At 45.7% G+C, this 13,429-nt stretch overlaps 1 protein-coding gene across 1 annotated transcript in view; it reads left to right on the forward strand.

The window, feature by feature from the left end:
- MAP3K9 (mitogen-activated protein kinase kinase kinase 9) overlaps positions 1-13,429 on the forward strand; it is a 74,288-nt gene that overhangs the window by 7,413 nt on the left and 53,446 nt on the right. The gene's annotated exons all lie outside the window — the stretch shown is intronic.

Genomic DNA, 13,429 nt, shown 5'->3' on the forward strand with positions numbered 1-13,429 from the left:
GTTTGCATTTCTCTAAACAGCCAGCTTGAGGCACCACCAGAGAAGGGGCTCTGTGGAAGAGGAGGCATGTGGTTTAAGCTGTGAGGCCTAGTCAGGTGACAGTGTCAACTTGGAGAGCAGGACCTGGCTGGAAGGCTTACAGACCTCCTGATAGCCTACGGGTAGTGTTAACTAATTGTCATAACGTCCCAGTGTGTAATAGCAGGGAACTGAGAAGCAACTTTATTAACCATCCAGAATCCATAAACTGGATCGTAAAGCAAGTGTTAGACGTAATTAAATGGTGAGTCGGTAGACATTTGAGTCTTTTTCCTTGGCTGAATCCGCAGGTCCTGGGAATATGCTTCTTTTGTGTGGTCACGTGTGTTCTCTGTTGCCTAAACTATGTGGCAAAGAGGATCCAGTGAGCTCAATGGTCACTGTGAGCACCCTGTCCAGAGAGGAGGGTGTTGGGACTTTGGGGGTGAGGTGGGCCCAGGAACTTCATGCTCTCTGTAGCCTTCAGCTTTGAGGCCAGAAAGCCTTCAGGCTTTGTTTTGTTCTGGGCTGTTCCAGAGGTAGCTTGCTTTTCTGTTGATGTTTTTGTGAATCTGTTTAAGGTAACGCATGTTAGCCCGGGCCCGTTTGACTTGGTGGATAATGTGTCGGCCTTTGTACTGAAAGAAACCCATAATGTTTTCTTTCAGGGAATATAACTATTGTATCTGGCATTTCTTGCAGACATTTCTAGAGCATATATGGTTCATATACTTTCCAATTTATGTTAAGTAGCCTTTATTTATTTATTAATTTACTTAACTATATTTTTGTTGACTTCAGAGAGAAAGGGAGAGGAAGAGAGAGATAGAAACATCAGTGAAGAGAAAGACTCATTGCTTGGCTGCCTCCTGCACATCCCCTACTGGGGATTGAGCCTGTAATCTGGGCATGTGCTCTTGCCCAATATCGAACCTGGGACCCTTCAGTCCACAGGCTGGCACTCTGTCCACTGAGCCAAACCGGCTATTTTTTATTTTTTTATTCTTATTGTTTAAAGTATTACGTGTCTCCTTTTTTCCCAATTGACCTCTTTCACCCCCCTGGTAAGTAGCCTTTGTTACCCTTACCTCTCCCACCTGCACCTTCTTCCCCTTTAGTAATAGAAAATTTATTCCTCTGCGAGTATGGGACATTGTGTATATATTTTAGATATAATGATTGTGAAGGATTTAAGATCCATAAAATAAAACCTGATTTCTCTTTTCCTTCTGCCATTATTCTCTCTTTAACATACGATTATTCTCATTTGGGCTTCCAAAATTCTGTTCTTTAAATGTATTAAAGAAATTAAAACTTTTGGTGACCCATTTTCAAAGTGATTTCTACCTAGAGATTGCTTTGGATGATGGGGTAAGAATAAGCAGATGTGTTGGTACAAGCAAATGATAAAGAAGCTGAATTTTCTTTATTTTACTTTTTCTTATATCCTTATCATGCTGGGAGAACTAAGCAAAGTGCTTTAACCTTATATAATTAAGTCCATTAAAAAATTTGGACTAGAATGATGGAATTGTGAAAGTTAACAATTTCTTATATGAAGTTTTAAATCTGGGTATAATTTCAAGCTGTAAATACAAGGCTTTACCTTATGAGATTTGTGTTTGTAAGTCTAGGCTCTTGTGAAGGAAAAGCTAAATTGTCAAGGCTCTACTCTTTGCAGGGGATGGCAAGAGACCTGGATGGTTTTCTGTCATTCAGGAGACAAAGCCCTGGTTCCTTTCTTTGTCCTTAAGTGAATTTTAGGATTGCCAAGGGGTGCCTTCAGTACAGTGTATTGTGGCAGGAGATAACTGATGTCTAGACGTGTGTAAGGTTCATTGTTCTGCATGGCTGGTGTTGATGTTGATGCCCCCATAAATCTCACAGATGAGGTGGGGCACCTCCCTGGCATTTACCTCCTCGGCTGTTTGCCTGGGATCGAATACAGCATATCCAACAGGAGCCTTCATGACACAGTTCTTATTTCATTGCTGTGTGTCTATGACTTGGAAATCATTTTTAAAATGATATGCCACTTCTTTGCCTCCAGTTGGAGAGTCCCAACTTCTTTGTGCTTTGCAGACCTGGGGATACTGGCCTATCTCCCTCGGTTTTCATTAGGGGTTTCAGAGAGTTGGATTTGGGTGACTCTCATGTGAGGGCAGAATTCTGCAACTTACACATGTTAGTTGACTTTGAACCTCTAGAGTAGGGGTGTCGAACTCAATCAGAGAAGGGGCCAAAATCTAAAATCCAGCCTAAATCGCGGGCCGAATGGTTTACTGAACAGTCATAAACTGTCATTGTGATGGAAATGCAGCGGAGTGCAGTGATGACAGTGCGGTGCGGGCCACATTGCAAGGCCTGGCGGGACGGGTTTGGCCCGCGGGCCTTGTGTTTGACACATGTGCTCTAGAGAAAAGAATATGTATATATTGGGAAGGTCCTTGTTGGGGAAAAAGAAAAAAAAAAAAAGAACAGTTGATGATAAATATCTATTACAAAAGGCTCAGCAAAAAAGTGATTTTTAAAAATATATTTTTATTGATTTCAGTGAGAGGAAGGGAAAGGGAGAGAGAGATAGAATCATCAATGGTCAGAAAGAATGATCGATGGGCTGCTCCCTGCATGTTCCCAACTGGAGATCAAGCCTGCAACTGGGAATCAAACAGTGACATCCTGGCTCATGGGTCAACTCTCAACCACCGAACCACACCAGCTGGGCAAAAAAAGTGATTTATTAAAATGTCATATCATCCTGATCACCTACTTTAAAAAGTATAAGCTGTTTAGTGGCAGTGAAATATGAATAGCATATAGCATACTATGATGATATACAATATAATCTCTAGTAAGCTTAGGTTTGACTGTATATAACCTAAAAAGAACAAAATAACGTAACAGTGGTATAGTAATATAAACCATGAAGGTATGCCTTCATTTGCCTTTGAAAGGAAGTCCGGGGAGTTTTAGGGCATCTGCAGTGTCCTCAGGGACCCAGGCTCCTATTTTTCCCTCCGTTGTCCCAGCACATGGCTAGTATCCTCAAGGATACAGTTCAAGATGCTATTCTTTGGTCTAAGTCACAAGCCTGGAGGAGGAGGAAAGCAGAAGCACAGAAGTTGTCTCCCATGAACCTCCCAGAAGTCCAGCACAGCACATCTGCTTGCATTTACTGGTCAGAATGAAATCACATAGCCATGGCCAGTACAGGAGAGGCTGGGAGATGGAGGATTTTGTTTTGGGTGCAGTGGGCGCAGCTAATAATCAAGGTGTATCACCAAGGGAGAGAGAGGGCATGGCTGGTGGGGAAGCAGCTGGCATTCTTACCGTGGAATCTTAGTGTGGGACATACATTGGGAAGAACCGTTATCTCAGGTTCTTAGCATCATTCAGCCAAACAAGGCTAGACAGGCCCTGGGATGTGTGGCTCAGACCCCTGATTTAGCTGATGGTTTATATTACTTTACCACATTGCATCGTTAACTTAAACACCACTTCTTGAAACTGCTTGTAAAAGTGCTGGCTGTAAAAGTGGATTTATGTGGCTCTGCTCCATCAGACAGGGGAAAACCTGATTGTTAGCAATAGTGTTAGTGATCGGTGGTCTTTCAGAGGAAAGATTGTCCTTCTGGGGGTAGGCAGATGGATTTCAGGGTTTTGACTTCCAGGCATTTGTCAGAATTGCAGTTCAATAGTAGCCATTAAAAGTTAAATTAGTGTAAAAATGAGGCCACATGAAAAAGCTTTGGAAAATGGAAAGCCGCACCCAAAGTGAAGACAGTGTTCTTTTATTATTAAACTAGTGGCCTGGTGCATGAAATTTATGCACATTAAAAGGGAATTAGTTAGAGGAAATATTTTTTAATATTGCTATTTGCCCTTTCTCAGTAATAGAAGTGTCAGAGATGAAAGAAAATTAGTAAAATGTATATGAAAATAACATATACATTTATTAATAAATAAACAATAATAATGTCACATCCTCTGACTGGTGCCGGGTGGGGAATGCAGCCTCAGGTTCCCTAGCCCTGCTCACCCGCGCTTGCTGATTGGTTATTATGGCTTGAGGGTGTCACAACCATTTGCATATTAGCCTTTTATTATATAGGATAACTTATTTCCTCCTCTTAGTACACATGGAAGAAGCATACAGGCAAAAGCTGTGTGTGTTTTTCCAAATTTTGCATTTGTGCTTATTTGTTCTCACTCCCAAGTCATACACAGAAAATCTTAATAAACATTGCTTGTAGCATGCATTTCTGTCACCCACACTTGTCAGTGTAGTGTAGCCACTTTCTCATGTAAGAAAATATTCTTATACTACCATATATTTAAAGGTGGCATAGTATTTTGCTATTTAGATATACCATCCTGTATTAACAGTCAAACCCTTATCTATAATAATAAAAGCATAATATGCTAATTAGACCAGACAGCTAAATGACCATCCAGACGTCCTTCCTAACGAAGTTGGGGCTGCGAGGGCCAAGCCCCATGCACGAATTTTGTGCCCTGGGCCTCTAGTCTAATAATAATATTAATAACAACAACTCATGCTTACTGAGTTCTCCCTTACTGTCTAAGCATTTTATCTAGATTCTCTTAATTCTCTCAGCAGTCCTACAGGGTAAAGGCTATGAGCGTCTTTACAGATGAGGAAACTGAGGCTCGGAAGGGGTCAGCCACGTCTCTAGAATCTCACTGCCAGTCCTAAGACCAGGGTGGAGCTCAGGTGTGACACCTCAGCTTCTGTTCCTAATCACTCTGCCATCGTCGGCACACTGCTTTTGGGCAGCTGGGATGTTTCACTGCATTATTTCTGTGGCCCTTTAGGACTTCAGTTTCGTGTAATTAGAAGTGATGTTACTCTGCTCACAGAGCCATGGTATCCACATCTCACTAATGTACCATCGATCATCCTATACTTGATTTCCTAGTTGAAAGAACAGATGAGTGGTGAACTGTATTTGGTTTGGGACTAGCCATATCTCCTTCCTGTTTTTGGATGTCAACTTATTCTTCTCATGAGATTTTTTGCTGCCTTATTTCCCTCTTTTCCTTAAAGGTACTTGCCCCTTAAGCCAAGCTGGTTTCCTCTTTCCCCCGGGACACATCCTGTACTTTCTAGCCACTGCACCCTCATCACACTGACCCTTGCTGTGGGAATAATCTTGCTTTCAGGGTGCTCTCGCCTCCATCTCTTTGCCTAGCCAAACCCCACCCAGTGAAGGACAAGGGACTAGATCTGCTAGGCCAGTGGTTGCAAACTCAGATGCTTCCCAGTCGGTCAGTAAATTTGTGAAGCAGCTGGTGTGAAGGTGTAGGGCTTGGTGGGAATGTGGAGAAAGACATGTCTGCTCCACCCAACACAGGCCTTTGGAAAACAAAGCAAAACACTGTGCTGGCCTGCAGCTGGCTGTGAAACTGCATCCCTGGCCTCCTGTTTTCGTTGGCTCTAATCTCAGGAGAATCCCCTGTGTCTCTAAATAGATTTTGTGTCTTTAGTTTTCAGGCACTTGAATGAATGAATGCATGAGTGAGTAAAGGAGCACTTGAACTGGTTGGTCTACTTGCAGGATCTCAAAATGTAAAAATTCTCGTTTTCTTGTTGGAGGTCCCTTGTGGCTCATTTGCATGGAAGTTGTTTTGAATCCTCATTATAATCTCCAGGCCCTTGATCCTTGCTAACATCTGAGTTCATCAATCTGTTTTGGGTGCCGTGTGTAGCATTTTTACAGCATATTCGTTAGCAACCTCTCGGGCTTTGCCCTCTTCTTTCTCTGCACCCTTCCCAGTTGCTCGCCCCCAGTGACTCTCACTGGCCAGTGTCTCCATAGCAGCCAGTTGCAGCTGCCAGGTGCTGCTGGGTCCACTGCCAGCCTGTCTCATCCACCCTTGGCGTTCCTTTAGTCCCAGCTCGTGAAGCCCTGCCTTGTTCTTCACGGTGCTGGGTCCAGTTTTGTTGAGTTGTTTGATTGGCTGCTCCTTTGCAACCGGAGGCCCTCCCTTCCAGCTCTGTGCTCACAATGCTGTGTGCCTGTGTCCAGCCTTCTCTCAGAGTTCTCCAGGCAAGGAAGAGGAAGACCTGCTTTCCTGCAGAAGGAGGAGCTTCCATCTTGCCCTTCGCCTCAGGCTGGCTCTAAGTTCTGAGCCCTGGCATGCGCCTGGACTGGACCCTGGCCTCGGCCCCTGACTGCACTCCCTGTGCAGGCTTTCCCCAGGCTGCAAGCTTGCTGGCTGCGAGGCTCGTGGAGCCCCGTGACCCACTAGATTCCACTCTCTAGTGTCCTTGTTCCTGCACACATTCCTCCTGAGGGGGAGCACATTCCTGCCTGAGGGATGAAGCCACTGAGGCAGTGGCCTCCTGGCCAGCAGCATTGTGGAGGAAAGCGCATGCCTAGAAAAGGGTGAGGAGTAGCCAAAAACGGAGCTTTCTAGAAGGTCGGATGGGGAACGTCTGCCCACAGGCCATGTGAGGCCTGTGAAATAATTTGGTCTGGTCCTGCCATGGCATTAGGAGTGAGTTAATTAAATGTTTGACCAAATAGAGCAATCTAATTTCTAAATTGATAATTTTGTATGGCCTGCGAATTATATTATAAATATCCAAATGGCCCTTGTCAGAAAAAAATGTTCCCCACCCTGCTATAGGAGAATAAACTAGAACATTCTCAGGGTGGATCTGGGAGGCAGCCACATATCAGCTATAGAGAACCCAATTCTTCGTCTTCTTGAGAGGTTCGTAAATGACTTTTCCTATGACTCATGAACACATTTCCAGCAGTACCTGGCTCTGGTATTTCTGAATCCTTTTCCTTGTTACTCTCCCCGTTTCTAGTCTTTGGGGTGCTTTGCTACATGTTCCCTCTTGCAGAGAGTTGGAGGATGACAGATGTGTCTTGAGCACTTTTCCAGGCAAACGTATACAAGCGCTCACCGAACTGTATTTCCCCTTTGGTGGCAGGAGACTGTCCCTGCAGTCTGCTGGCAGCCCTCAGGCAAGCCCCAGGGCGTTGCGGTCAGTGGATGGGTCGCATGTTCCATGAATACAGAAACCTGTTCTGCAAGTTAAAGTGAACACAGGAGTGAATAAAGCTGAAGTGAAGCAAGCCACCAGCCAGGTGACACGCCTCAGCAGAAGACCCCAGCGAGGCCAAGAGGTCTGGCCTGCGGGTTGCATTGTGTCGTCAGTTCTTTAACTTTGTGTGGGAACCTCGCTGCTCCCGCACAAAGGTGGTTCTGGTGGGGGGTCAGTGTGAGCGTGGGGTGTTGGGGATTTAACAGTAAGCAGAGACAGAGGCTGTCATGACAAGTGAGCGTAGTAGAGGGAAGGTGCGGGTGACATGAGAGTGACTAACACGGGGACATATCCCAGGGTTTGCTGAGGATGTGGTCCGAGGATGTGGTCCGAAGAGAGGAGAAGAGCTAATGAGATAACATGTGGAGGGTAGGTGGGGCTGGGCGGTTCCAGGCTGGGAGAGCAGCAGACACAAATGCCCAGTGAGAGCATGGCCTCCCACGGGGAGGGGGTGGCAAGTGGTGCCCTTGACATTCTCTGTGGGTTTTCTTGCCTCAGTCTTTCCCTGTGGTTGGAGGGGCTTCTTTGTGGGTTGTTCCCCCTTCCCCCCCCACCCCCCAAGTTTGCTCTGGAAGCCGCCTACTTATCTTTCCGCTGTGCTGACCCTGGGGGCTTCTCTGTAGCTTACTCAGTGGGGCTGGAGTGGCTTGGGGCCCTGGGCAATATTTAGGCACCGACAAAGCCTGCATCGGAGTTGGAGCAGAAGACTGTGTTGTGTGCAGGCTTTTGGTAGATATTTCTGGGCTATGACTGAGCTGTTATCGTGGGGGAAATAGCCTCAGTGAAGGAAGGGCTGGGTGGGCTCAGAGCAAGAAGGGTTTTGAAAGGTGCATGGGCTCTGGTTCCTAAATACAGGGTCGGGCAACAGTGTTCATATGGAAAATAACACAATAACCGATCAATAATAATAATACTAGAATAAACTCTGTTTCAGATACTTATAAACAACTGTAAACCCACTTTTGCCTCACCCTGCATTTCTTTTGTCTCGTCTCCTTTGCCCCTATTCCTGTGTCTGCTGGTTTGAGCCACTGTTGCCTTGAAAGTCGAATCAACTCTCATGTCTTCTCTTCCTTAGTTCTCAACCGCAAGTGAACCAGGTAGCAGATAAGTAGCGACCTCCACCTTTCACAGGTGGCCGGTGGCGCTGCCATCGCTCAGGGTCAATATTTGTGCTTCACATCCTCTCCTTTTCTCCACGGTGGGAAGGTTTCCACCCCTGACTTGGCACTTCACCTCATTCCCATGAGGTAGCTCAGGACTGCTGTGGGTATGGACACTGAGACATGAAGTGGTGATGTCAGTGGTCTGCGTCAAGAGGAAAATGTAGCTTCTCCCCCAGGCCGCCCTTGGAGTGTCCTTCCGTGCCCTACCGGCTTCCTGTAGAACCACGCTTGTCCTTAATCAGGAAGGGCTTGAACCCCTGGATCTATGCAAAATGTGTTCATTTGGGAAAGGGTTATAGCTTTCACCTGGCCAAGACTCAGATAAAGTTATGGATCTGCGCTGTTACAGAGAACTCCTTTGAGCATCTCTGTAACAGGACTGCGGCGGAAGGGACACCTGCACAGTGGCACTGACTGGCTGGGTGGCCCCGGGGCACATCTTGTGCTTTCTCTGGGCCTCAGGGTCCTTGTTTGTGAAATGAGAGGTTTGGATGAGATGGTCTCTGAGGTCCCTCCCAGGACTGACATGTGACGTAAGGGTGAATGTGTGTGTTCTGGGAGCGGGTGAGGACTCCACGGTCTGTCTGAATCTGTGCGCAGGCTCCTGCATGCCCAGGTCCCCCCTCTTTCCAGCTTCTGGTTGCAGAGGCCAGGAGCCTGGTGGGGAATCTTCGCCAAGCGAGAAGTCAGATGACAGGAGCCCACACGTGCTCCCTTCCCCCTTAGCTGCCCAGGGCATGACAGATGGCAATGCAGAGAGAAGATGCGCTGGTCACATGCAGCATAATTGGGATTTACAATAAACCAAGGGCAGCCTGCATCCACAATCAGGGCACAGTCCACTTCTGTCCTTGGAGCTGGATAACAGGCATCCTAGTGTCTCAGGGCTTTGCGCACTGGCTTCCCATCCACTTTTCTGAACGAACATAGGCTTTTTCAGATGGGGCTCAAGACCATGTAGAATAGATGGTTTTAATTGTATGCTTCTGTCCTGCACTCACCAATACAACTGCAGGAAGACTTTGCAGGCCATTAGGCTGTGACAGTGAGCTACAGAAATGAGACATATTAAAGCTGTGGATTACACAGCTCTTTCCTTCCGAACTTCCCTGGGGTTTTTATTCTCTGTAGGAAACTTGAAGATTTTCATATGAGAAGAAAACATTTCCCCCTTAAGCTTGCTTTTTGGAACCACTGTGCTCTAATGGGAGGGACACTGGCTTAGGCATCAGAGCGACTTGGATTCAAGCTGTTTCTTAAGCCCCTGACACTGGGCATGTGGCTAGTATTCTCATCTGTACAATGTGGACAGTCCAGAAAGGAGCAGGGTTGTCCCAAGATGGTGTGTCACGTGCAAACCACAGTCAGCAGTGGGCCTGCACTTTCTCTCCTCCCAAGGAATAGGAGAACCTTGGTTCTGTTCCTTGCTGTTCGAGGTGTGCACAGGATGGAATCAGCTTTTTCTTTTTAGTATGAGGATTTTCAGCAGCCCTAAGCTGCCGTCTCTCAAGACAGCCAGGTGTAGTTTTACGGCTTCTACTGAAATGGGCAGATTTATTTCCACCGAAGCTGCAGAAGGAGACTGATCCCTGACAGCCTCTTCCAGCTGTGCCTGGGCCTCTTGCAGACCCAGCCTAACTCGCAGTGCTAGGCCCCCTGAGAAATGCTTCCTGGTCTTGTTATGGCCTCTGGCCTGATTGAAAGGGACAGCTGGCCAGTTTTATGGCTCAGCTGGCCTCTCGGCTGATCATTAAAATGCTTTTGCCCTAGGAGGAAGGACATATATTTCTCTCCCTCTCCCTTCTCTGCTGCCCCACTCTGCGGCTGAGGTCAAAGGGAATAGATGCCTTTTTTTTCAAACCCTCCTCCCAGCCTTCCCAAATCAACGTTAGCATGCTTGTTGCACAGTGTCCTTTAAGACTGGAATATTCAGTGTGGGTGGAAGAGATTTTATTTTTGAGTATTGCGGTCTTCTTTTGGAAGGAGAATGGAGCGTGATTATTCCTTTCCTCCATCTCCGTATAGCAGCTCTTAACTTCTTACTGCTTTTCCAAATCCTGTTGTGCCATGCTCCTAGTGGAGGAATCTCCATTTGGGGGGAAAAGGTTATAGCTTTTCCCAGTCCAAGACTCAGATAACGTTAGGAATCAACACTGTTACAAAGAATGGCTTTAATTGAGCATCTGGGGAAGAGGACTCTAGCACGTAGAAGGTCCTCAAGAAATGTTTGTGCTTTTGATCATCACAGGTTCTGGTGCTGTGCCTTTGCCAGTGCTGTACTAGCTACCCCCTTTAAGACATTCTCCAAACAATGCCAGAACCCCCATCCTAGAGAGCCCACATTTAGGATGTGAACCCCCTTTCCATTGGAGATGAGCCCGCATGAGTTCTGGGTGAGATGGGGTGTGAGCCCTGCCTGGCTTTATGTCTTGTTAGCTGGGACCTTGAGCAAATGAGAATCTCTGTGCCTTAGCTTCTATAAATGTGGAATGGGGATCATTATAAAATGATCTCATTTTACAGGGTAGACGTGTCCATAAAATAATCTAGGTGGCACTCTTAGCGGTGTTTGGCATGCGGTAAGAACTCCATATACTGACATTATTATTGTAAATCCAGCGACTGCATTTATTCCCTCTGTATTTAGATCCACAATTTGTGATCGTGTACCTTTGAGTACAATTTGTCTTGTACCTGCATTTTCAGTATTTTAAGTCATATTCGCTCCAGTTGCACAATGGGTTTTTTAAATTCAAAGATGTCAAAATAGTGAAAAATTGAAATACAAAGAAAAGTGAGTCTCTTTCCTACCCTAAAGTTTACTTCTTAAAAACAAATGGAGTTGAGGTTCTTTGGGTTTTCTTTGATATTTTCCCCCCTATGAAAACAGGAACCCCAATAGGATTCCTGACAGCAGAGGTGTTATGCTCCTTCTTCCATCTTCCCCTCCTCCCTGCCCCCCTCCCTCGAATCATGCCAACATAAGGCTTTGCATATGGCAGTCCAGATGCTGAGCAGCAGTTCCAACTTTGCTATGAAGTCTTGCCTTTCCTGTGCCTCATTCCTTTCTGGATGGACTCAAAACTTTACTGAGTGAGCTGCATTTGCTTCCATCAAGCCCTTGCTTTTATGTAATCCATTTTATAAACTTTAGGAGCCTAGAAAGGCTCTTTCTTCCCATCCCCATGGGTTGGAGGTGGGCAGGAGTGAGGGTGGTAGCCACACCAGTGCAGCTACAGGATCCTGGCCATGATGGGTATTGTAACTAAGACCTTTCCCTGCAAATCCGTGTGACTGTTTGCAGCTTGTTTCCTGGTAAGGCAGTGTAACAGGAAAAAAAGCATCATTGAAAAAGGAAAAATTACCCCAGATTTCACTGTGTAAATGTTTTTATTATTATATATGATTTGCCTATTTTTGTCTATTTAGCTCTTCTTCTGCCACTTTAGTCATAGTGTACCTACTACCCAGATACTTATTATATTGCTAGAGGCCTGGTACACAAATTTATGCACGGGGGTCAGGGTGCACGGTCCAGCCAGCCTGCCCCAATCTAGCCAATCAGGCTGGGCGGCTAGGGGGAGGGGCTGTGGGTGGTTGGCCGATTGTGGTGGGGGCCCTGATTGGGGGCAAGGCTGGTCCATAGGTAGTTGGCTGGCCAGCCCCACCTCCTGGTCAAAACTCCTGATTGAACTCCTTATTGAGGGGACAATTTTCATATTAGCCTTTTATTATATTGAATTTGGTTTCTGCATTCTGTTAACCTTCAAAACACAAGAGGAAGGAAAAAAAGCTCTGTGGTTGGGGAAAACAGTGGTCATCTTCAGTCATTCTTAACATTTTTTTTTAAAATATTTTTTATTGATTTTTAGAGAAAGAGGAAGGAGAGATAGAAAAAAACATAAATGTGAGAGGGAAACATGGATCAGCTGACTCCTGCACATCCTCTACTGGGGATCGAACCTACAACCCAGGCATGTGCTCTGATCAGGAACCTAACTGGCAACCTTTTGGTGCATGGGATGGTACCTAACAAACTGAGCACACTGGCTAGGGCTTACCTTTCTTTAGTGTTTATAAGGTCAGAGCTTAAGAGAACTTTAGGGTTCTGGCTCTCGGAAGCTGGGTGACTTGCTGAAAGTCATGCTGTTGACATTCCTGAGTCTCAGGACAGTATTCTTTCTCCCAGCCGCCCCCAGCCCCTGTCAGCAGGGCCTGTTCCTCCATCAGGCTTTCCAGCCAGGTCAAAGTGCTGTGAACAGTGGTGGAATGAGGCTTCATACATCATCTGAGGAATGGAGGCGACTTGCTGGGTCAAAGCCGCTCGTCAACACGAGCTCAATCGTTTTCTTCTGTGTTTTAGGTAGAAGGATAAGAATATTCACAACTCTTCTAGTTGGTTTAATTTTCAGGAAGAAGAAAAAAACAACAGTAAAAACGTTTCTTTCTTTCTTTTTTTAAATATATTTTATTGATTTTTTACAGAGAGGAAGGGAGAGGGATAGAGAGCTAGAAATGTCGATGAGAGAGAAACATGGACCAGCTGCCTCCTGCACACCCCGACCGGGGGTGTGCCCGCAACCAATGTACATACCCTTGACCGGAATCGAACCCGGGACCTTTCAGTCCGCAGACCGACGCTCTACCACTGAGCCAAACCGGCTTCGGCATGTTTATTTCTTCCCCCCCCAGCTTTGTTGAGATGTAATTGACACATAACACAGTAAAAATTTAAGGTATACAAATGATGATTTGATACACATATGTATTGCAAAATGATCACCACAGTAGGGCTAATACTGCCATCAACTCACACTATTACCTTTTTTTTTTTGTGGGGAGACCATTTAGTGTCTATTCTCTTAGCAACTTTCAAGTATGTAGTACAGTTTTGTTAACTATAGTCATCATATTGTACAGTATATCCTCAGAACTTACTCATCTTATAAGTGGAAAGTTGTAACTTTTGACCAATATCTCTCCATTTCTCCCTCCTTTTATAAGTGATATCATAGAGTATTTGTCTTTCTCTGTCTGACTTATCTCTTAGCATAATGCCCTCAAGGTTCATCCGTGTTGTCACAAGTGGCAGGATATTGCTTTGTATACATATACCACAGCTTCCTCAGCCACTCATCTGCAGATGACATTTAGATTGTGTCTT

The sequence above is a fragment of the Pipistrellus kuhlii genome, unplaced genomic scaffold, assembly GCF_014108245.1.
Source record: "Pipistrellus kuhlii isolate mPipKuh1 unplaced genomic scaffold, mPipKuh1.p scaffold_m20_p_1, whole genome shotgun sequence".
NCBI lineage: Eukaryota > Metazoa > Chordata > Mammalia > Chiroptera > Vespertilionidae > Pipistrellus > Pipistrellus kuhlii.